Raw genomic sequence first — 26,716 nt, 5'->3', positions numbered from 1 at the left:
TAAAACAAACGGAAAATCCAGCTGCAACATCCCTCATATGAAAAAGAACAAAGCAATCGAAAGGATATCGTTTAGAAAAATGATAAAGGCAAAAACAGTTCTCTGAATAAGCGAAAACCACTCATCCACCCCCCATTCCTGCAAAATAAACATTTTTCACCTAAAATGACTAAACACTCTTCAAAAACGAAAAACAATTCTTTTCAATTTGAAATATTTCGCCAAATAAACAGAAAAAATAACAATAAATTACATTAATAATAGCTTTAAAATGTAAACAAATGATCATACAACTCTATTGTTTATAGCCAAAGTCGCTAAGCCACCACGTTATTCTAATCCAGCCGATCAGTGAGCAAAGCCAACTTCGACCGATTAGCAGTCCGATCTTTTGAACGAAAACTTTTAAATCTTAATACATTGCCTAATTTGCTCTTTCCACCAAAGATAAAAATCTTCCACTGCACTGACCTTTTGTGTACAGAACTACCCTGTTGTAGTTTATCTGGACGAAAATAAAATTTGTTTCGTCTTAAAATTTCATCATCTTTTGCTTTAATAATGTACTGATTAGTTTGATAATCCTTAAATTATTCTTGACATTAGTGCCAGAACTCAGATCGATTTGAGAAGAAAAACAAATGTTGCTAGGTACGGTTTTTACCACCAGTACTTTACTTTTCCAGTACTTTACTTTAAAATATATCAAGGGGCCTAAAACCGTTGCTTTCAAGAAATGAAAAAAAAAAGGCTTCACTCACTCACTCACTCTTTCTCTCTCTCTAAGTTTTATCTATTCTCAAGTGACATATCACAGTAGAAAATTTCATTAGAAAAGGCAGAGCCGGCTTTCTTACTGTCCTTCGGCAACGGGTTAAATATTTATTTCAGTTCTCGCTCAACAATAGGTTAAAATGAATATTAATCATCTGATAGTTATAACCATCCAATCTTTCAATTTGTTAATTAATTAACAAAAACGTTTCCGATTAGATCCATTGTGCTTCTAAACCATGCTCGCCACAACTTATTAATTACACACAAAAAAAAAGATCAAAATCGGTCCAGCAGTTTAAAAGCCTTATGGTGACAAACGTCCGCACAGAATATTTTTATATATTAAGATTATTATTTTACATTATTTTTATTACAGTCGAACTTGCTTATAGCGATCCCTGATTTAACGAGAATCCGGATTTAGCGAGGAAATCAAAGAGATGTAATTGGTACAATGTTAAAGCTTTGGGAGCATAATTCGCTTTTAACGAGAAAACCCCGCCTAAGTTGAGCAATATTTTTAGATTTCACAACATTTTTATTCGCTTCCAGTGCAACTTATCCTTTTTTGGTAAATTTTCAATTTTCTGAAACATTCCATAGTCAACCAAAGTTTGATAAATCATAAATCCTGAGAACAAGCGATGACAGCACTTTTTCTAATTTGTGGAGTAAAGAAACATTTTAAAATTATATATAAATTTGTGTGTATGTGTATTTGTGTATTCCTCAAAAACAGTAGCATAAGAAAGCAACGTTCAGGTAACTCAAAGCAAAGTAATGAACTTCTTTGGTAATTCAGTGATTAAAAATACAGATAGGTTACACACAACTTTGTATTACAACACATAAATTTATTTTGAGCATGTTATTTAAAAAAAGCGTCGCCTCAGACCAACAGTAGGATATCTTATAGGCTTTCCTCGGATGAATTTTCATCCAGAAGCTCACGCCTTTTTGCATTGGAAAAGGTGTTCCTTGTAGATTGTCCACAAAAGATTAATAAAATCCTTTTTTAATATTCAAAAGACGTATTTCTTAAATTTTCGCTGCTTGCTTGGGCTTGCTTGTTGACTTTTCATAAAATTTTAAACTTTTTCAAAATTTCAATCTAAAAAATATTGAAAATGAAAAATTGAATGCACATGTTCTTCATACATTTATTTTTATATCATTTTCTTAAATAAAAAAAAAGACACTTTTATGACCGTTTTCTTGAAAATTATCCGACCGTTAAGGGGTTAATATTGTTCATGTATGTGATACATTATCGACATTTTAATGGGTTTGAATGTCAGTATTTGTGTAGGTTAATTAATAGAGAAAAGTGATTTAGGGTTTTTGTTCAATTTGTATTTATGCATTTATGCGTTATAAATTCGTGTTTGTTTTTTATAAGAATTTATGTTAACGTAAAATAGAGGGATTTCACTTGTGGTATTTAAACATCGAGTGAAGTTTTGAGAATTTTTACAAAATATTTTATTATATGTTAAATTATGTTAACATAGCGTTTTAACCACGCCACCTCGGAAAAATGAAGCTGATTATTTCTATAAAGGAGTCTGTGACTAATTGATCTGCATTGTTGCTTGGGATATTTCCTGTACTAAATATTAAGCAGTACACATTCACGCCTCACTCGAAACGATTTTACTCCCCCCCCCCCCCAAATGTAGTTGCGTGCCCTCAGGTTGAGAACCACTGCTTCAACACATTATACGATTATCTACATCAATCTGCGATGACTCGAAACAACCACACAAAAATATGTATACACACAACGGCTAGCAAAAAAAAAAAAAAAAAATTCTGAGGGCGATTTAGTCAAATTTTGAGGGGTGGGGAGTGTATGATTAGTTTCCGTCCTTTTCAGTGCTCAAAAGCGGAATATTTAAATTCACGCGACAATTGCATATTTTACAGATGAGCATGGATTAATTTTACAACCAAATAAAACAAAGATGTAAAATATGTAGCTCTTTTGAAGTTCTGAAGATGAAGTCTCTGGATGTAATCGTCGGTATATTGTAGGTTGTTCTGCTTAAAGAGGGTAATTTAATGTTTAATGCTGTTTAAGGCTCATTCAATGCTCGAATAATAATAGTTCATGAAAAAAAAACATATACGTTAAATTTTCGGTTAAAATTCTCTTTTATTTTTTGTTATTACTATTGTCATTCTTCCATTCAAATAATAATTGAACCTTTTTTTTTTAAATTTTAAACATTTACACACATAATTTTTGAACATCACGGTTCAAATATTTTTTCTTGTCCTCTTGGATAAAGAAAAAAGTATACATAGCGAATATAGTATTTGTGCAGCAAATTTCGATTTTTCTTTTTAAATGAAACTTAACTCGACTCCAAAATCATTTTCTGTGGCGCCATCTTTTATCCAAGCTTTGAAAGTATCGAAATTGATGAAGTATTTCATCTATGATTATTGCATTATGCGCTAAATGAATTATTGAAGGATTATGAAAGTATTAACTGCAAAAATATGCATACATTCTAAATTGAAAAAGAAAAAACACAATAACATTTTTTTTTCTATTACGCATCAAAATCGTTGTTCAATTACAGCTTGTTGGAAGTAAATCTTTTTCCGACACTGATAAATATAGTCTTTTTAAGTTATACGCTATTCAAATTTTTGCGCATAGCGTTGCTCCTCAAGTGTTCGATGTTTTTGAGCTTTTAATTTGCGATAATCATTGCTCGAATATCAAACTGAATTATATTTTCCAATGGTGTCGTATTCAAAATCTTCCGACAGCATTTGTAGGATGTGTTATGTTCGAACCTTGGGCTAATCATTCAAAATATATTGAGGGTTAGACGGCACATATACTGACTTTACGTCTATACATCTCCAGCCCCCGTGGAGCACCCTCCCCCCCCCTCCTTTAAAAAAGTCTTTTAATATTTATGAAGTGGATTAATTGAAACTGAAATTGACATCAGAAACTCGACCAACTTCTTACAAGTATTTATTTATTTATTTTTACACCTTTGCAACAAATAAATAGTATTACATTCACATTAGAACTTAATTATAACCAGATAAATTATCCAGATCAATAAACTGCAAAATTATCAATTTAAGGTATTCAATAAACAAATACTGTAATTTTACTTTTTTAACTTTGTGTAATACCGTAGATTGGGTTCCGTTGCGGGTTGTGAGGAGTTTTTTATTTATTTTTTTAAGTTGGGACATGTTGTCCTGCCGATGATACAGAGAGTCGAAGTCGTGCAGTTGGAGCCAGACTAATTTTGAGCAAAAGATTCGGAGTCGAGGTCGAAGGCTTTAAAATTTTAGGAGTCATAGTCGAAGCCGGAGTCGGTCATTTTCCCTCCGACTCCTCCAGCCTGTGGTTACTACATCCTTTCTCTCCCTTCTTGTTTTAAAACGTTCCAAAAATTTTCAACTATGAGATCCTAAAAACGTTTGAACTTAGAAGCTAATCATATGTATCCTAAAAGAAATACGTATATCAAATATAAATGATTTTGAACTATAAAGAGCACTAACATGGCCAGAACTGGCTTTCTGGGAGTTGGGAGTCGTAAAAGTCGTAGCATGCTTGTTGTTAAATTTGGAAAATACTTATTATTTTCTGTTTATATGTGCCGAATGTGTTGTAATCTTTGCTAAATTTGGCGTCTATACCATTAATTTTCACTCAAAAACTACCTTAGTTCTTGAAACTTTACCTGCATTGTTATTTTTGTCTGCTATGCACCATTTAACATTGCGCTTGTTGTATTGGCGATAAATTTAAGAGGTATTGGAAAGTTGGCATCATTTTCAACGACGTATTTTTCCACCAATTTTGGCTAGAAAACGCCAAATGTCGTCAAGCTGGGCGACATTTTGAATCTTGTGTTTCATATCGAACAGAATAAATAGAACCTGATAGACAACCGCAGTAACTTCTAGAATTTAGTAGAATATTAGCACAGAAAATGCTTGAAATTTCTTTCATTACTATGGAAAAGTAGCTGCAGCCTTGTTCTTAACTCGGCTGCGAGTGTTGCGAGCTTTGTTGCCTGTTAGAGCTGTGATTTTTTTTCTCTCAGTCTTTTAATGTCTTTGGATGTAAATACACGTTTAACGTCGTGCTTATGGTGTTTTAAAGGATTTGTTTAATTACTGGGAATATTTTAAAACTTATTGTTAACGACTTTCTTGCACTTAATGGTAAATATGAAATCAAGTTTTCAAAAAAACGGAGTCATTTATTGTGTATTTATTTTTTCGGTCACCATTTGACCAATCACGTTCATGGAATTGTCAAATAAAAACCAAAGACTTCTCTAAAAGAAACAGTCAGTCTTTAGACTTTTACTCTTCAAACTCTGTAAACTACAATTTTTCCCTATTTTTCTCTTGGCAAAGTTTTTCACTGGAAAAAGTGAGAAATACAGATGTCAAAACAGCTCTTTTTGAGCTCTTCGCCTTCAAGAACAAGGTTCTCTTCAAAAATGTAGGTTACAAATTACCACCAAGGAAGTCATAAACAATGATAGAAATGTCGTACATTAAATATTGTTTAATGTATTAAAAATTGCATTAGTTTTCTACCCCTTAGTCAACGGACAGTACTTTCCGCTGTACCTAATATTACCCGAAGTCCCAGAATCGAAGTGATTAGAACTTACTATCTGATGCAGGAGAGGTGGAGAACTTACATCATTAAATGCAATATGTTACCGTCCTGAGCCAGGCCTGAAGCAGAACTACATCCAATTCACCAGTAGCCTAGTCATGACATCCAGCGATTGCAGTTTCGTCTCTGCTATAGACTGTTCATTCCATTCCTAGGAGAAAACTACACTCTCTGGAGGTCACTTTTGATCATACCATATTAATCATCATTAGCCAGTCGTTCTCCAACTGAAACGATACTTCTGGTGGTGCTTGACCAGGGATTGCTCGGCTACTGGTCTAGATCAAAAAAATCAGAGCTGTCTTCAGGGTCCCATCTTACTGTTTAAAGCACAAATAGCTTTAGATACGGAGATAAAAGTGAAAAAAAGTCTCTGGATGTCAAGACCAGGCAGTCCGTATATTGCATGTAACTTATATCAATGTTTACATGTACGCATATTGATTTACTAGGATTGAAAATATCGTTGAAACCAAACTTTCTGTATTGTTCTGTAACTATCTTTTTGTGCCTCTGTAAGGACTGAAATATTTCTAACCGGCATTCCAGTACTCGAAAATTTACAAAATCACATCTGATATATATAATACATGCTATAAAGGGTGATTATAATTAAAGTTACAACTTCTAAGTGCTCTAAACTTTAAGGATCAGAATGGCTTGATATTTCACTAAAACATTCGTAACGTGAGGCCATTGGATTTTTTATTTATTTATTTATTTTTTTGAGCAATCACGATTGCTTATTGTTCTCACTTGACAGTTTTGAATTCCTATGATTTTATTTTCCCCCCGCCTCCCTCTGCAGCACCACCGTCGGCCAGCCGCCTCACGATGCTGCTCCCCTATCGAAAACCGTCTCCTGGTTGCGTCACTTACTTGCCTACACTTGCACATGCACCTACACACACATACACACACGCATACATTCGGACACCTACACATACACACAGAAACACATATACACAACCACCCACACATACACATGCCCCCCACACACAAACACACATACACACAACTACCCACACACACACAAACACGCATGCCTACATACACATACACATACCCCCCACACACAAAAGCATACCCCTCCCCACCACACACAAACACGCCTACATACACACACACTCGTGAATTTGAATTCAAAATGTCAGAGTTCAAATTCTTTCTTTTTTTTTTTTTTGTGAAGGGATAAGAAATCCATAATGTGCCTGTAGCTGGCTCTGTCATGGAAATTTAAATGTAAAAACCCACTGAAGGGATTCGTTGAAAACGGTAAACGATTGATTCTTCAGGTTATTTAAAAATGTCTATTCAATAGATAAAATAACCTGCTACAGAGAAAACTGATTGTGGCAAAAGAAAAAGAGGAGCTTAATGAAACTAACACTTTACAGGTGATTAATGCGGAAGTTGTTCAATATATACTCCGCCTTCATTAGTTGCGGCAAAACTAACCTGGCAACGTTTAGATGGTTCTGTATTAGGATCTGCGTAGTCTTCACAATTCTGCCAGGTTAGGTTTGTCTCAACTACAGTTGAAATATATAAGCATGCTCCACCTCCACATCAGAACGGATAGTATGTGCACTGATATGTCTGAATTTCATGTGTTAGGGATTAACGTGCCACCTCCATATCAGAACGGATAGTATGTGTAATGATATGTCTGAACTTCATGTGCTAGGGATTAACGTGCCACCTCCACATCAGAACGGATAGTATGCGTACTGATACGTCTGAATTTCATGTGTTAGGGATTGACCTGTCACCTCCACATCAGAACGGATAGTATGTGTACTGATGTGTCTGAATTTCATGTGTTAGGGATTATAATGTGCTTCCATAACAACCGTGTGATCCCGGAGAGCTCCATCTATCGGGCACTATTTTGAATTTTTTTTTTCCTTCGCTAAACAAAACCTGCTGTTCTGGTGAAACATTAGTTCATTCTGACCAGCAGTTTTAAAGCTAGAGCATTTTCATGTCATAACTTTAATTAATGATCAAGTCACGCCTTATTATATGACATATTAAATGTTACAATTTATTAGTTCTGTTTGAACAATATTTAGTATCAATGAAAAATCCTAACGGAGAGACGGAAAGCTATGCAATACGCTTTAGACGAGACGTAGAAAGCACGGAATGATCTATTATTCTGAAGAGCGCAGAAATTTGAAAAGGGAAAAAGTCTGTTTTCAAGAAATAAAATAGTAGATCGAAAACAATTCTTGAAAACATTTCTGCAATTCATAATTGTAAACTTTTTTATGATGGGGAAAAAAAAAACAATTTTGAATTAATAATTTTCTTTCGTATCTTTATCAAACCATCACACACAAAATATATTTAGGACTATATCGTCAAACAGTGTTCAGTGGTGCCATCTATTGCAGATCATTTAAACAATAATGTCTGGCAAATTTCCTTGGCATTAAAACATACCTTTGATGTTTACAATGTGTTAATATTACATTTTTTTTTTTTTTTTTGTTTGAAATCTGAGCATTAGGACAGGAAAAAGATTTTTTTTTTTTTTTTTGAGCAATCACGATTGCTTATTGCTTTCATTTGACTGTTTTGATGTCCTATCATTTTATTTTCCCACCGCCACCCTCCGCACCATCATCGTCTACCGGCTCCTCACGATGCTGCTCCTATAGCAAAAGCCGTCTCCAGGTTGCATCCATGTCCTACATACACACACACACAAGCACATACACACACACACAAAACATACACTCACACACAAAACATACACACACATACACACATTCATGCCTGCACAAACACATATGCACACACAAATACACATACCCCTACACACAAATACACATACCCCTACACACAAACACAAATCTCCCCCCTCCCCACTCACACAAAAACACACTCTGATTGCGAAAAACGTAATTTGAATTCAAGATGTCAAAATTCAAATTAATTTATCTTTTTTTTTTTGGAGCATTCATTTTGTGATTTGTGATCTGCGTACTAGAAGGATTACCTTTACTTGCAGTTTGCAGCTAAAATGATTACTTTAGTTCGAAACGTTTAACACATTACGATGGAAAACGAGTATATTGTGAAAAACCGGTGTTTAGAAACTCTTTTTGACTTTCTCTCTTTGTTAGCCTTAAATCATAAAAGGTCTCAAAATCATGTTGTTTTCAAAACACAAAATCTACAAATCTATGCTTGCTAAAGGTAACCCGTAAAATGAATTCGTTAACATTATTAACAGAAAACTTTTTAATTCAGTAGAAACTTTAGAAACTTCGGTTACTCGACACGCGGATAACTCGACTACCCCAGTAACTCGACAGATATTTTTCAATGGCGACCTAATTACAATAGGCGATAATCTAGCCTGTCTAACATAAGTTGAACCTTTGTGCGTAAAAAGTAAAATCGGAAATAACAATGTCAAATAGCACAAATTGTATTTTACTGCAGACAAGTGTTTTGACGTTTCTGGAAATGCCTTTTTCGATACAAAAGAAATGAGCTTATGGATGAAAAGACATTCGACAAAAGACAAAGACATCCGACTTTTGTCGGAGGTCTTTTCACCCATAAGCTCATTTCTTTTGCACTGAAAAAGGTGTTCTTTGTAACGCCAGAACACGTGTCTACAGTAACCCACAATTTGGGCTATTTGACGTTGTATTTTCTTATTTTAATCTCTAACTTAACACGCGTTTGCAGGAATCCCTCAGAGTCAACCTCCGAATTGCTGTTCCAGATTAATTTTCGCTACCAAAATTCTTTTATATTGACGTTTCTCAGAAGTTTACGCTGTAGTTTCTCGGTCAATCAAAGATTTTCTGGAATGCCCTTTTAGAGAATCTTTTATCCAGAGGAGTTAGCCACTACACTCTGTTCTGTTAGTGCAGTTCTAAAAGGATAGGAAGGGCTAGGGAAAATGTATCTAGGGGAGTCCTTTAGAGAAGGAATCCTACTAGCAAAATTTCTTGCATCAATCTTGACAGATCTTGATATTATACTGACGGCGTCAATACTGACGTGTTTCATACTGCATAAAGCTTGCATAAAGATTAAAAAGTAATATTACAATAACAACACGTATGCAACATTGCATTCATCTTAAAACATCAATATTGATAGTACCTTACAATAACAACATTGCATACATGTTGACGCCGTCAAGATGTATTGATTTCATGCTGTCGCCGTCAAGGTAATTAGTACACAATAGAACAGGTGGACCTTCGTTGATACTTGCGCATGCGCACAGTTCTTTCTACCCAGCGTCCCTCGCATTGCTGGCATGTTATCTTCCTCCTTTGACCTACGATTCAGTCGGTTCAGAGGAGCTGCACGTGGCTTTGGCGTTGTGTTCTTTAGGCTTCGTTAAGTTGGTTGCTTAGTTATTAGTGCGGAATAGTATTGTTTTAGGAATAACTTATGAATGACTGATAACTGCATTTGTTTATTAATATAGTACTAAACAAGTCATATCGCAGACGATGTGCGATCAATGTTAGAAATGGCCGAAAATAACTTTTTTCGTCCCTAGACTTTGAAACAAAGGACATGAAACCCAGAATTTCGTATTATCACTTCAATCTCATGATTAAGATTAATTTTATTCAATGGTTATATATGTTATTCTTTAAGGTAAATTCATGTGTTTTGTCCATGGGATATTTTCAATGCTGACATCCATTTGGAAATGTACTTTATTGTAATTATTTACTTATTTATTATTTTGCTTTCTTTACTCTTAAATGTGTTATAAAAACTTCCGCAATTATTCCTAGCTAGGCATTTTATGTCTTTATAATAAAATTAGAAGCATGAATTTAAAAAATAAGTCAAGTATTACGCAAAACGAAGAAACTTTCATTTTTTAAGTTAAATTGCGAGTACTATTAATACATTTATATGAATTTCCGATAAGATGTCAGCTTTAAGGAAATATTCTTAGGCTAGAAAACTATCTTGAAGAATAACAGAAATAATTATAGAATGAAATTTAATTCTCGAGTTTAAAGTGAAAATAATACAAATAAATAAATAGATAAAACACCTTGCAAACGTGCTGATTTCATACTGTCATGTCAATGTATCCTGACATTTTCCTGTCATATCAATACGTATGCAATATTACAAAAGCAAGATCATCTTGCCTAGACCTTGAGTTCATGCTGTCATGACAACATCTTGATATTATCCTGTCATATCAATACGTATGCAATATTACAAAAGCAGCCTACCTTGATATTTTCCTGATATTATGCTGCATACACCTTGTCAGTCCATATTGTGGCAGCCTGCTGACAGCATAAATGGAGTAACATAACAACATTGAGGCAGCATTAATGCAAGATGATTTTTCTTGCATGTCAACCTTTATGCAATACTGAGGCAAGATATTTTGCTTACTGGGAAAGGCACCATGACAAAGACTTTTCAAGCAAGTGTGAGCATAAACTTTTTACCTTTAACGGACTTGGGTGACAAGAAGCTTTTATCTCTTTAAAAAACATACGGATTGACTCCTCATGAAGTATTCAAAAAAGATTAGTGCGTTTATTATGAACTTTTCAAAAAAAGTAAACGAAAATAAAATAAAATTTATTATGGTATGAATTTTCATAATGTGAATGTTAAGCACTAGTAAGTACCGAAACTCTTTATGATTTAAAATTATGGAATCTCAGTAAGTTAAATCCGCTTAAGTCGACACCTTTTCATGTTCCATTGAGATGTCGAGTTATCGAGGTTCCACTGAATAATAAAAGTTAACAAAGACAGAGTTTACGGTAAGACAGCCAACAAAGCTTTTTTTTTATTATTGAAACAGCATTTCCTTGTTACACCAGATGTGTGTGAAATTATTCGTGCTGTTTGAAAAATTTTAACGTACTTGTTTTCTTTTTAACGTATGATTTAGGTATTTATATTCGTATAGTGACCGTTGTATTTTTTAACGCATTTGTCTTTTAACCAAAACATCATAAAATCAATGTTTGGAAATAAAGCTTAATATTAAAAATTTATTGATCAAAACATTTTGTTACCAAAACGTTTGAAGCTAAAAGCTGATATTTGCTTTGTTTTTAAGCTTTTAAATCCAAAGGCAATTAGAATTATTATTTTTTTTTTTCCATTTAGCAGTATCGAAAAAGTTGAACTGTTATTTTTTCTTCTCAAAGAAAATTGTAACATTTTTTTATTTTTCAAATTTTAAATTCCAAATGCGAAAATGAAACCTAAATGAGTTGACAGAAGGGTCAAATGTGTATTCTGACATATGTCTGCTTAGAGAAACAGAAAATCATTTTTGACGCTTCAAATAACTATGAAATTCGGCACATTCTAGTTTTTGACTGTGTTAAGTGCTACCATCTATCGTTGAATAGACGAAGAAGAGAAACTAAAGTTTAAATATGCGAAATAAATACTCAAGATAAAGAGGTTTGGAGAGATTCATGCAACACACAATATACAACAAAAATTCAAAAAATAGAATATCATAACTGTTTAAGCAAAACGTGTCACTGAGTCGGGCAAAATGAACGCAGACTAATTAAATAAAGTAAAACATTTTGTTCATGAATGGGTAGAACAATTTCAGAAACCTTAAAGGTATTATTTTAACACTAAAGAGGTCGTTAACAAATTTGAATATTTTTTTTATGTGGGTAAAACAATTTCAGAAACCTTAAAGGTATTATTTTAACACTAAAGAGGTCGTTAACAAATTTGATTTTTTTTTATGTGGGTAAAAAAATTAGAGTATTCAATTTTATTTAATGTGAATTTGAAAAGTAGCGAAAATATTTGCATGCTTGTTAACTGCGTAGGTTGCGACAAGTATAAAGTTTGGCCCCCAGAAAATTTTTCGTTATTCTTCTGCTGAAAATGGGTCGTCAACGTGATAAAATTGGAAACAAGGAAATTGCTATCTCTGTTCTTGAAGATTTTAAAGGAATATAGAATGATTAACCAATTAAAATATTACCGAAGTAAATGAAGTAGAAAGTTTGCAACAGCTGGTATAGAGGAACGCAAATCACAGTGAATTGTCCAAAATAACAGTTTCAGAAATGCCTCTTATATCCATAAGTGTTGGAAAGAATCTGTAGGTATGGTGTTCAAGCGTACTACACTTAAACGATTGCATAAACGACAGTTGCAGTTGTGGGTCCTCGAAATAAAACCAAAGATAAACATAAAGCAGGGACGTGCCCAACTCTCCTACAGCAAAGAGAAGCTCCTCTAGGGGCAACAAGTCTGAGAAGGTATTTTATTCTGTGATGAATCTTTAATTGAAATAAATAAATAAAAAAAAATATCTGTTGAAGAAAGAGGTGTTTGTCATTAGAGAAGCGAAGCGCTTGAGAAAACTTGTGTAAGACGTTCTCTCAAATTGAGACATCCTTTATGGTATGGGGAGGCATGAGAATTGCTGGAACTGGACAACTATATGTATCTTAACACAATGTTTATTCCGCTGTTTATCAAGATATACTGGATTACTGCATGATACCCTCTTCTGAGGCACAGCAGGGACATATTCAGTGACAACTTTATCTTTCATTAAGATTCCGCTTCATATCACATCTCTAAATCGACTCACATATTTTAAGCAGAAAAAAGAATTTCGATATTAAACTGACCAAGCAACTCTACCAATCTCAATTCCATTTAAAATTTGTGGTATCGTCAAATCTAATGAAAAGGTTTCAAGACCTATGGCCCGTTAACAAAGCTGAACACAACTAACAATTGCCGCATTGAAAAGGGTATGGAAACAGTATCAGTAGCCTTGAATGTAAACAGCTGGTGGAACAAATAGTGGATTAAAGATGTGATTCTTGCAAAAAATGAAGCTTAAGAATATTGATATTGTTTAGTCTAAAAATGTTTTTCAAATTTTAATTTTAATATTCTATATTTTTGACTTAATGTAAAATATCAATATTTCATCAATATTTTAAAGTTTTTCAGTCGAGTGTACATTTTAAAATTGGTATTTCGCTGTTCAAAAGAGAAATAATAATAATAATAATACATATATACATATACAAACCTTCTACAAACTAATTCAGAGGATCCAAAAGTAGCAAAACGTTAGATGAGATGTAGTTGCATGACAGAAAAATAGTTTTAAAATTCTAAATGCATTAAAAGGCTCAGAAAATTGAGCTAACCCGAGAGCCATGTTTTAAGCATGTCTGTTATTGATGCCGTTACCCTAATTGAGGGTAAGATTTTTGACTGTCGAACAAAGGCAATAAAATAAACGTAAGACAATGGCGAAGTGGAAAATAATAAAAATACGTAGCGGGAGTGGGTGAGTTATCGTTACCCTTTGCAGCGTACTTTCAATATTTTTGTGAGTTTCCCATTTAATACTTGATTTAATTTTGAAATAGAAATGTTTTCACATTAATTACTCTTTAATTTAAAAAAAGAAACTTAAAAAAACGTTTAGTGTATAAGTGTTTCAAGCAACGATCCAATGCATACCCTAAGTGGCTCGACTCTTAAGTACATGTTTAAAAAAGCTCGCGAAGCAACTTGAACTGCAGCGATGTAATTTTGCGAATCTCCTCACGAGGTTTATATATATATTTTTTACAAATAAAATGGAGATTAGAGTTAAAGTACATAGCAAAGAAACTCGAACTCGATCGATTTTATGTTGCGTTTCTTACCATAAGCTTTTTTTTTCTAATATTAACCAGTTAAATTCTTAAGAATTAAGGAGAACATTTTCTGCTTTATTTTCGTAATTTCAATCGTTTTTTCTTTCTCTGCAAACAATGCGATTGCAGCAGAAACTTTTTCTTGAAAAGCACTGTAGTGAGCTTCATCAGTGATAAAAATATTTTAAACACATGAAAATTTAGTATGACATTTGCTAAACGTAATTATCAGTAGATCACACATTACGTAAAATAAGACGTAACAACGTTTTATTGAACGAAATTGCATATTTCTGCAGACACGTGTTTTTTCAATACAAAAACGCTTTTTGCAATTCAAAAGAAGGAAGCAAATTGATGAAAAGATAACCTAAAAAAGCTTTAAGGCAGAATTGCAAGCAGCTTAAAAAGTAAAAATAGCGGATTAACCGAACGCCAATAGAAAATTATAAACCAATAAAGAACCAGTATTCAAAAGCTTTCTTTCTCAAAGGTGCGAAACCTATGCAAGAAAGAATTCGATTGGTGGAAGGTTAAGCCACTAAAGCTAAAAGTAGAAATAAAATTTTAATAACCGTGAAAGGCAAAAAAAGAAAGAAGGTAGAATAAAAGAAAAAAAAAACATTAGAAAATGAAACAGAACACAAAATTTCAGGAAAAGAAAAATAAAGACAATAGAAGAAAGTTAAAAATGTCAGCGGCACAACAAAGACGAAAACAAGTTCAAAATAAACCAAGCAGGACAAATAAAAATGAATGGAAAAAATAATAAAAAATATGCAGGGTAAATAAAAACGAATGAGAGAAAGGGTAAAATTAAAAAAACAAAGACAAAATTACAAAAAGGGAAGCCAGATAGTAGAAACATACGGAATAGCTTAAAGATCATTAGCTAAGTTGGAACAACTATTCCTCAAATTATTTGAAGATTCCCCAAAATCCAGATATGATGAATAAGGGCATTTTTGGATAATTTGATGGATTAAAATCGTAAAAATGATTAGACTTCTAACAATGTTGGGCAGTACTAGACTTATTGAACTGTTGCGCATAATTTTGATGCTCTTTCAAGCAAAATTTCACAGCTCACCGAGTTTGTTCTACATAGTTAGGACTGCAGATGTAATTCATTTATAAACTTCATATCAGTTTAGAGAATGAATGTAATCTTTAAAGAAGAGAACGAAAGTTCACTAAAGGGAAAGAACACCACCTGGACTTAAAAACGAAGAATCTTTGCAATCGGATAACTCGTAAATGAAAAAAAATTGCAAAACAGACAAATTCTTTGCGATGAAAGTTTTGCTAAGACTTTAGTTCGGAATTCATTAGGAACTTTTTTAAAAAGGAATAAATCAAAGTAGGCGGATAGTCTTTATCAGTTACCACTGCTTTAAGATAATTAAGATCCGCTTTAAGAACCTCCGGCGAAGAACAAATAGTATAATAAACTATTAAAATCAGAATATTTTTGACTAGGATAAGATGGCAGTCTATGAGTAGATGAAAAAACAGTAAAAGGTTAGTGATAAGCGGTAGTTTCGAAACCGAATTCAGTACGGGAAACGAGAACATCAAGTAAGGGAGTGCAGTTTTGATGATATTTCTCACAAGATAATAGATTATGATTATCCATCGAGTTTAAAATAACTGAAACCTAATCATTTTTAAATTGGTTATAGTTAAATAGAACAGAACAATCATCAGCTTGCCGGAAGTAAAATCGAAACTGCAACTTTTATAACAACTAAAACCATTATTCCGCAAAAAATATTCCGCATTTTTCTGCTGTCTGGCTACCATTTTTATAAATTTGTGCTTTTTTTATAGTTTATCTTTTTTCTTATACATCTTGGTCAATTTTGCATATATTTTCTTTCTTATGTTTGTTTCTTTTCCATCGATTTTTGCCTGTGTTGCTTAGTTTATTTTGAACTTGTTTTCGGTTAGTATTGCACAAAGCTTTTTTTTTTCTTCTATTTGTCCTTAGTTTTACTTTTCCAAAAAATGTGTATTTTGCTTCATTATCTGATGTTTTTTCTTTCATTCTACCTTTTTTCTTATCTTGAAGTTCACGGTTATTATTATTTTTTAATTATAATTATTATTATTTCTTTTTTCTAGCGTTAAGGGTTTAACTTTCCACCAATCGAATTGCTTCTTGCGCAGTTTTCATACCTGTGAGAAAGCTTCTGAACATGGTTTGCATTCTTATTGGTTCTAGTTTCGTTTGTAATTTTCTCATTGGTGTTCAGTTAATCCCATATTTTTACTTTTTAAGCTGCTAGATATTCTGCCTCGTTGCTTTTGTCGGACAATGTCTTTTGCTCATTCTTTTGCATTAGAAAAGTCGCTACTTGTAACACCAAAACACGTATCTTCAGAAATCTGCAATTTTGTGCAACAAAACCTTGTTACATTATGTTATACTTTTCAATCACAAAGGCATTGATACAATTCTTAGACATAATGTATTCTAGAGTCTCAATGTTTTAGTTTACGAAAAAAAAACGCTTCCAAATATTCCATCTTTTATTGAAAAGAAGACATAGCAACTTAAGAACAAAATCCTAATCGTTTTTCTTGTTTCGAAGTATGAAGGGGAAAAAATGCGGGGAAAAAGTTCCAGTTGAATTCCAATTTTTATCTTTTATCAATTCTAATCTTCTTCCAAACCCAAACAGCAAGTTTTATTCTGCGATAATGACTTGTCTTTATTCTTAATGTTCATTGATTCAATTCCCCGCACAACCTTCTTTACCATTCAAAACATCTGCTAAAATCTGACGAAATCATTTTCAGAAGTACTGTTTAAATTAACTCAGTCATTTACTCTGTTGGAATTCGGATGGATATAAAATGTTAATTTTCTCAAGCAAAGGAATTTGCTGAGAAAACAATAAATGTATTGTTTAAAGAGACACTAATCCATGATTAATTTTGACATTGCGCCTATGGATTACAAAAGCCTTTGTGATATTTCACAGCGCTATTTCTCTAGAATGATTGTAGTGACGATGAATCATCTTCACCTAGATGTTTTTGGTCTCATTTGCCTTTCTCGAAAGTTTTATGAACTAATGTAAATAAAATATTAAAACATTGCTTGAAATTAATGAGTTTTAAGACTCCATTTTCTTTTATGATACATAAATAAACTAAAGACAGATAAAACTTCTTCTGCGAACTGTATATAAGAAAACATATGTAATGAGTTATTGCTGTGTTGCAGTAAAGTTCCTTTAACATATTAAAATAAAATATAAGTGTGCACAAGACTTGCCCTTCAACACATTGCAATAAATATATTAATTCAGATTATTTCAACAACTTTTTTTAATGATAGCTGAATAAATAATGTTGCTTTTGAAACGATTTGCCTTTAATCTTCGGATGGAATCGAACCATTGCTTAGGTCACTCGTCTGGTCAGTGCTAATTCTATATTAGCTACCAATTTGTTTTGCAATCTTGGCTTCCTTAAGAGGTTTTCCATTTCCAGCTCAGTCACTTTCCTATGTCGGGCTGATGAGTGCTAATAAGCACGAAACTGCAGTCCTCGGCTAGAATTGACTGAGCTGGCGGTGTATTTCACTTCTTAAAAAATTGAAAAGACTTTTGGAAACATTCCAACTGCGGTTGGGCCTTATCAATTAAGATCCCAAAATAAAGTCACTTAAAATAAATTTGACAAAACAGTAACTTTAACCCCAGGACATGAAATGTTCTTTTTTTTCTAAATTAAAATGTTCCAAACGTATTCTAATAAGTGCTGGGAGTTTGTAGTGCAATATTCAAATATAGAAACGGATCTGTCAGCTTACCTTTTGACCAACGATCAATAATTTAACCCCTTGGTCATTGGTTCCAAGTTTTGGCGATTTTTCAACACAAAGATACATGTTCGCAGTTATTATAACTTTCCCGTCTGAAGTCCTTCAAGCATCAAATACAGTAAGTAAAAATAAAATTGTCAACTGTAGTATGAAAAAAAGGGACTTTCAATAGTCCTATAAAGTTCATATTATAAACAAAACAAAATTGCGTGTAATTGTTAATTACCTTTCTTGTATCATATTTCGCAGCAATGTATTTTTTATTACCTAAAATAAATAATCTATGCTTCGAATTTCAACTCAGTGCAGTTTAGTTTTGAGCAAAAATTACGCATATACTATTAAGGGATCTATCTATTAAGGAATCAGTCAGTGACTTTAAGTGCAATAAAAAAAAGTTAAAACTTTAACACTGAACTGAAGTTATAAAAGCCTCTAAAGTAAAATTCAGGACATAGCGATGTCAAGATCTAACATAATTTTTAAGGAGCACCAAATAATAAAATTTTATGTTAGAATTTGTATCATCTCAGGATGTGTCTAAGTAATCTCTTTGTATCGTAAAAAGGATAACAACAGATTTGCTGTTGCCATTACATTGATAAACTTTAAAATAAAAGTTGTTCACTGTACCACAAAAGATTTCGCTCGATATATTTCGAACGCCGGTTAAACTTTTTCACCATAGCTTCAAATAAAATGGGTCTTTTAATTTTAAAGCTAATAAAAATAGGTTGATAAAATAAAAATTTCACTTTATTTTAGTAATTAATCAAAAAAAAAAAAAAAGAAAGAAAGAAAGAAAGAGAGAGAGAAGCAGTAGGAGCAACACAGGGTAACAATGAAGGAATGAATTTTTCGAATTAAAAGAAAGAATATAATTAAATAAAAGAAGATAAGGAATAAATAAGTTCTAGAAAAATGTAAGTTCCTAAGCAAAAACTTCACTGTAGTATAATAATGAACATTTATATAAAATGTGATGAGAAAATTTCAAAGTTATGTGTAAAGCAGTTTTTCTAGGAAATGGTATATGGGTTTCTAAAACTGATGTTTGGATAAAATCGCGTTTGAAAGAAACATTGTACATACCTTTAAACGCACTCCAACCCCATTAATATTTCATTGAATTAATTTTAATTGATATAAAAACATGGATTCGGTGTCGATTGAATGCTTTCAACTTGAATAGTTTGAACATATAAAAACTAACATCTCGTTTTTTTAAATTTTTTTTTAATGTTCAGTATTAATTTAATTTCGTATTTGATTCAACGATAAGTGCATCTTCGTAGCAACTTCCTTCGTCAGTCATCGAAGTGGTTGAACGATGTCAAAGCGCATGCGCAAGCGAGTCATCCAGGTATTCCGTGGTCTGTTCACTCAGTGAGGTGCAAAAAGGCATCTTGAATATTTCTTAGCCTCCATTGCACCCTAAAGCACCGTTTTTTCACCCTAGGATGAAACACTCCACCTATTAGGCACTTCTGATTCTATCAGTGTACACACACATGCACATGCACACGTTATACACAAACATGGCTTCATACACACACATGCCTACATACACACACACCTCTACTCCCATACACTTATGATTGCGAAAAACATAATTTGAATTCAAATTTTATTTTGTTTTTATTTATTTTTTGCTTATATTTATGATTCATTTGATAAATGTACAAAATCTGGGGCCAGTTGATTAATAAATGAGCGAGGTATTAAGGTGTAAACCTTAGGTTGGCCTTATTTGGCACTTACCTATGTTTTTCCCGTTCATTATTGCTTATTCACAAAATGCAACGTTTAGATCTTATGTAGATTCATTTTAATTGAGAAGAGTTGCAGTGAATTGATTCAGAATTCATTGAATCAAATTCATTAATTCAATCTGATTTGCGATGCAATCGATTACACTATCACAGTTTGATTGATTCTGAATAATGTTATGTATGGAATTCAGTCATTGTATTAATTAAAATCTGGGGATGGTGTGGATTCAATATGAATTTCGAGCCTTGATACACGCGCTTCCATATAATTAGAAAACGCATATCTGATATTAAGTAAATGCGATTAGTACTTATGTATTCAATTACCATAATCATTCTGAGATATATCTCTTAGTAAATTTTACTGTATCCGCTAGTTCTGAATTTGAAAGCGTCGACATCAATCACGCCTCATTTACTCCGAAAAAATACCGGGGTAATTTTGTCTTGGAACATTAACGCACGAAACGCACCATTTCGAAATGCCATCAACATTTGAGTTTCCATTACTAATGTTTAGCTCTAAGACGACTAGTCGCGACTGCGTATATATTTGTTTAAGATAAATTCAAGAAAAAAAGTTTTCAGAAATATTATGCTATGTAATGTACGCAATTTGAAATTGGCTGTTTAATATGTAAATAACACTTTATCTTTATTAATTTTTAATTTTATCTTTATTGATTTAGATAGAACAACCCTTGTTTTTTGTTTTCCACTCATAACCACCTTATCTACTGGAGTTTAGGGTTAATCCACTGGAGTTAGGAATAACATTTATTTCTACTATAAAAATATCCCCAAAGAGGCAATTGCTTCGTTCAAATATGGAAGCAATTTTCACCCGTCATGCCTTGATGAGCGACTTTCTAGTATATATAAAGTGAATTCATTGATAGAGTAACGCTGCTGACGTCCCCAACAATGAAACTCACGCCACGGCATGATAATTTGATAATATGTTTTGGGATAATTGACATGCACGGAATTGCTTTATTTTGACAAGACTGAACTGGATCCGGTAACTTAAATGTTTTATTGCTAAGACAGTAATTTTTAGAGAATGAAGAAACGAAAAAGTGGTCAACAATGAACGCTATCTACTAGAGTTTATGGTTAATCCACTGGAGTTAGGATTAAAATTTCAACTATCAAAATATCAGGCAATTGCATCGTTCAAATATGGAAGTAAGTTCCCCCGGCATACCTTGACGAGGGGCCGTGGTAGCCCGACCGGTAGAGTGTCGGATTCGGGGCCGGAGGGTCCTGAGTTCGAACCTTGATGGTCGAAGATCCACCGTCGTCATTAAAGGGGACTGGGCGACGTTAAATATGCTCGTGGTCTCAATGTCCTCCAAGTGAAACGATACCTCTCGGGGTGCTAGCACCAGGCAGCTATTAGCTCCTGGTCTAGTTCTAAATTCTCATTAACTGTTCGATCCGGTGATGGTGCTGCCATCTATCGGTATAAAAAATAATGGAGGCAAGGCACTTAGTATGCAGTCCTCGACATAAATACAGTTGTAGTCAGTTGTGACTCGGAATCGGAATACCTTGACGAGCAATTTTCTAGTATATATAATGGTGAATTCACTGATCGAGTAACGCTCCTGACGTCACCAACCATGAAATTTGCGCCCCAGCATAATAATTTGATATTATTTTTTGGTAATATTTGATCTGGTGGGAAATACTTTATTTTGACAGAGCTGAACTGGACCTGGTAACTTAACTGTTTTACTGATAAGACAGTAATATTTGGAGAGTGAAGAAATGAAAAAGTAACAATATGTCAATCATGTGTGTGTAATAGTCAACAATGAACGCTATCTACTGAAGTTTAGGGTTAAACCAATGGAATAAGGGTTTAAATTTTAACTATCAAAATATCACTAAACAGGCAATTGCTTCGTTCAAATGTAGAAGCAATTTTCACCCGTCATTCCTTGACGGGCGATTTTCTAGTTTAGTCATAATGTCCAGCTTAACCTTTTTATGGCCAGATAAAACACAACGCCATTTTCCGTTAGTAGACACTAAAACATTCTTAACAGGTTACTTACTAAGAATTTACGTCTCCTCCTTTCTCCGATAGAAATAATTAGCATATTCGCCCGGAATCTAATATTTTCATTCATCCATGACTAAATTATGCACGAACTTTTAGCTTATCTTATTGGAAATTCCCTCCTCAAAAGTCAACGATCACCTCTTTATAACACCCAGTTTAATCTAGTTCCACGTCTGTTTTAGGCATCGTTAATCTCCACTGAAGTGTCCTGGAAAATGCCCCAAAATTGATCGAAATATGGGGATGGAGCTTTGCTCAAAACGTTAGTATTCAGGGAAATTATTGACCTTAAGTTTATGAATATGGCAAAGTTAATGAACGTGTAATAAAAATGATAATAAAGGTACCAGCGAAGAGGAAAATTGCATCTTTTAGCAACAGGATATATCTGAGCATGAGCGTTAATGAGATTTGTGGATGGAGGGATTAAACGGAAGTTTACTGATGAGGGAGCATTTTTCATTTCAAATCACGTAAAACAAGTTACCCGTTATTCAACAGATTTATTGATACGTTAAAAGATCATTGCATATATGTATCTGAAATTTTATATAGTAATGCTTTGTTTACTTTTATGATCATTTGATTGATGAAAAATCCTTGTTTGTGTGTGAACTGTTGATTGAAAAAGCATTGTTTCTGTAAATGAAAGAGGATGGAGGGATTACCCGGAAGTTTACTGATGAGGGAGCATTTTTTATTTGAAATCACGTAAAACATGTTACCAAGTTACCAGTCATTTAATACTTTTTGATACGTTAAAAGATCACTGCACAGTTATCTAAAGTTTTATGTTACAATGCTTTGTTTGATTTTTGTACTCATTGATTGATTGAAACATCCTTGTTTGAACTGTTGATTGAAAAAAACATTGTTTTTGTTAATGATATTTGTGAATGGGAGGATTTAACGGACGTTTTCCGATGAAAGAGCATTTTTCATTTCAAATCACTAAAAAGTAAGTTTCCCGTTCCTTAACAAACTTATATATACGTTAAAAGATCACTGCATATAAGTATTTCAAATTTTATATTATAATGCTTTGGTAGCGTTTTATATTGATTGATTGTTTGAACTGTTGATAGAAAAAGCATTGTTTTTGTAATAGAGATTATCGAATGAAGGGATTAAACGGAAGTTTACCGATGAGGAAGCATTTTTAATTTGAAATGCCTTAAAACAAGTTTCCCATTCTTTAATAGACTGACAGCTAGACCTATATTCTAATGCTTTGTTTACATTTTATACTCTCTGAATTATTGAAAAATAGTAATTTGAACTGTTGATTGAAAAGGCATTGTTGTTGTCAATGATATTTCGGGAAGGAGGGATCATCTTCTTCTTTAATGGGACTGCAATTAAATTAAAAAGAAATGCAGTTTGGCATAGCTCACTGCACATATATCTCACGGTTTCCATTACTATGTTTTTCCGACTTATACCAATAGATTGATTGAAAAAGCATTGCTACTGCTGTTGTTAATGAAATTTGTAGATGGATGGAATAAAAATAGAATTTCTCTGATGAGCGAGAATTTTTCATTTCAAATAAAGAAGAAAAATCTTCCAGATACATTGATATAAAATGCATGTTAGAAAAGCTCACTGCACATCAAGGTGGTTCAAAAAAAAATTTTTTAGCTAGAGTCCCGGACACACTCCCTATTTTTAAACATACTAATATTAATTTGCTGTAAAATTCTTAGCTTCTTACTCAATTTTTAAGACCGTGATCAATGACCCCTCAATTTAACATTAGCCGAAGCATAGAAAATGTCACAAATTTAGAAACATTTAATTTTCCCCAGCTGTTTTTTCGTAAATATTTATTTTATTGCAATGTATATGCATATTACTCGTGTATATTACAATACGTAACATTGTTTTTTCAGTTCAATGTATTTTTAACCCCCCTCCCCATACTTATGAAGTTTAGGGGAGGGGGTTGAGCACCCTCTTTCAGTTCAAATAGGAAGCTAACATTCTTCCAGTATATTACTATCCACAAGTCTTAAAGTATTAAAGAGTGTCCTGTTATCGAGGAGAAACTTTTTTTACATGTATTTTTGAACCACCCTATTGCACATGTATGTCCAATTTCATAATTATAATAATTTCTTTACATTGTAGTTCCATTTATCGATTTAAAAGTGTTTTTCGTTTGAGCCATTAATTGAAAAAGCATTTTTGTTGTCTTCTTTACTAATAACAAAGCAGTAAGTCTCTCTGTCCGGAGGATGTCTGTAGGATGTCTGTAGGATGTCCGTAGGATGTCTGTGACGCGCATAGCGCCTAAACCGTTCGGCCGATTTTCATGAAATTTGGCACAAAGTTAGTATGTAGCATGGGGGTGTGCACCTCGAAGCGATTTTTCGAAAATTCGATGTGGTTCTTTTTTTATTCCAATTTTAAGAAAAAAAGTATCATAAATTACGAAATTATCGTAACGTGGAACCGTAACATGGGCACAAGCCAATTGGCGAGATACGAAATTATCATAACGTGGAACCGTAATGTCGGTACAAGCCAACAGGCGAGAAAATTCACCATACATTATTTGTAAATATACAGGCGAACCAAAAGACCTTTTGATATTTCTATTTCGGGCGAAGCCGTGCAGGTATCACTAGTTACTAATAATAAAGCAGAAAGTCTCTCTGTCCGGAGGATGTCTGGATGTCTGTAGGATGTCTGTAACGCGCATAGCGCCTAAACCGTTCTGCCTATTTTCATGAAATTTGGCACAAAGTTAGTATGTAGCATGGGGGTGTGCACCTCGAAGCGATTTTTCGAAAATTCGATGTGGTTCTTTTTTTATTCCAATTTTAAGAAAAAAAACTATCATAAATTACGAAATTATCATAACGTGGAACCGTAACATGGGCACAAGCCAATTGGCGAGATACAAAATTATCATAACGTGGAACTGTAACGTCGGTACAAGCCAATTGGCGAGAAAATTCACCATACATTATTTGTAAATATACAAGCGAACCAAAAGACCTTTAATTTTTCTATTACGGGCGAAGCCGTGCGGGTGCCACTAGTTGATAATAAAATTTATGGACAGCGGAATTTAGTTAAAATTGTTTGGTGAGATAGCAATTTTCTTTCCAAATCACTTAAAACAATTACCTGTTCTTTAGTTGAATTGCGTAAAAAAATTATGCTAGCCGAATAATACACTGAATATGTGGCTCAAATTTAATACTATAATGACTTATTTATATTTTATAATATTTGTTGCTTAAAAAAGCATTGTTTCTGCAAACAGTGATTGAAAAAAAGTTGTTGTTGATGAAATTGTCAAAGCAAGGATTTAGTGAAAGTTTCCTGCTGAGGTAGGCCTTTTCATTCAAAGTCACTTTTAAGAAGTTAACTTTCCCTTACGAAAATTACAGAAACGGGGGGGGGGGAGGCGATTTTAGAAGAAGACGTATAATAGCATAACACACCGTTTTTGCATTTGAAGTTTTATATTATAATGCTTTCTTTGCGTTTTATATTCATCTACTGATTGAAAAAGTATTGTAGTGGCAAACATTAGTTGAAAAATGTTGTTGTTGTTAGTGAGATTTTTTAGCAGAGCGATTAAACATAACTTTTCTAATGAAACAGCATTTCTGTATTTCGTCACGTGAAAAGCGTTTCCTGAGAAAAGTATATTATAAACTTTTCTTTAAATTTTTCGTATATTTATCTTTTGATTGAAAAAGCATTGTTGTTCAGACTACTGAGTCAAAGAAAAAAAGTTGTGGTTGTTAATGCTGCTTGTGATCGTAGAGATTTAAAAGAAGATTTCTAATGAAGGAGAATTTTTCGTTTCAAATCACATAGAAAAAGGTTCCTGTTCTTTCGTTGAATTGCAGATATGTTCAAAGAAAATGTATACTAGTATAGCACACTCTTTTGCATATCAAATGTATATTATGATATTTTCTTTTCATTTTATATTTATTTATGGATAGAAAAAGAACTGCTGTATCAACAAAAGGGAAACTAATCAATATTTTAAGTTATAACTTCATTTTGTGCCGGAAATGAAGTCGTTTATCATTTAAATGAAAGTAAGAAACTTAGCAACATTATTCTTGAAACTAAATTAGATACAAAATATTTATTTCTAATTCCTTGTTAAATACGTTTTTTGTTCGTTGACTTTAGAATACGTACACATTTCGAAAAGAAAAAAGACAGAGTTTCCTAGACGAAAACTTATGTTTTAAAATTTAATTTACCAACTATGTGACTTTATAAAAGGGCGTTACAAAGCAACAATGGATCAAATGTAAAACCCTCTCGCTGTGAAATGTGTTCATTTTTATCTTCTTAGCTGAAATATGTTCCTGTTAAAGCTCAAAATCCGTTAATGTTCAGATTATATCGGCAAACTAACTGATTTGCTCGCTAAAGTGTGTATGCAAGAGTTTCGCACACTTCAACTAGGCAATATGCACATTAGCGGCTTTCATGTTGTTAAAGTTTAAAAGTTTATTTCTCTACCTGATGGTGCCGATCAGGGTTTCAAAACATATAACTACAAATCTGAATCAAACAAATTGGTGTGCTTATCGCAAAAACCACCTGATATACAATTCAAAGTGCCACCAATAATTTTTATGGCACTAATAAGTTATAATTCAAACCATATATTTTGCATTTCCGTAGTTGTAATACAATATGTTAAACCGTTCGTTAATTTTCTGTAATAATGTTTTCATTGATTGATGATTGATTGTATTAACGTGATTCTTTAGATATCGAAAAATAAGCAGACAACATTTGATTTAAGTGTACAGAAACATTGCTGTTGTTCCAGTAAAGATCTTATTTTTACTTTAACGATTGCGTAGAAGGTAATGTGCCAATTAACAAGTGTCCAGCAGAAAATGAGCAAATTGT

This window comes from Uloborus diversus, chromosome 9 (genome assembly GCF_026930045.1).
Source record: "Uloborus diversus isolate 005 chromosome 9, Udiv.v.3.1, whole genome shotgun sequence".
NCBI lineage: Eukaryota > Metazoa > Arthropoda > Arachnida > Araneae > Uloboridae > Uloborus > Uloborus diversus.
Note: the sequence above shows the minus strand (reverse complement) of the source record.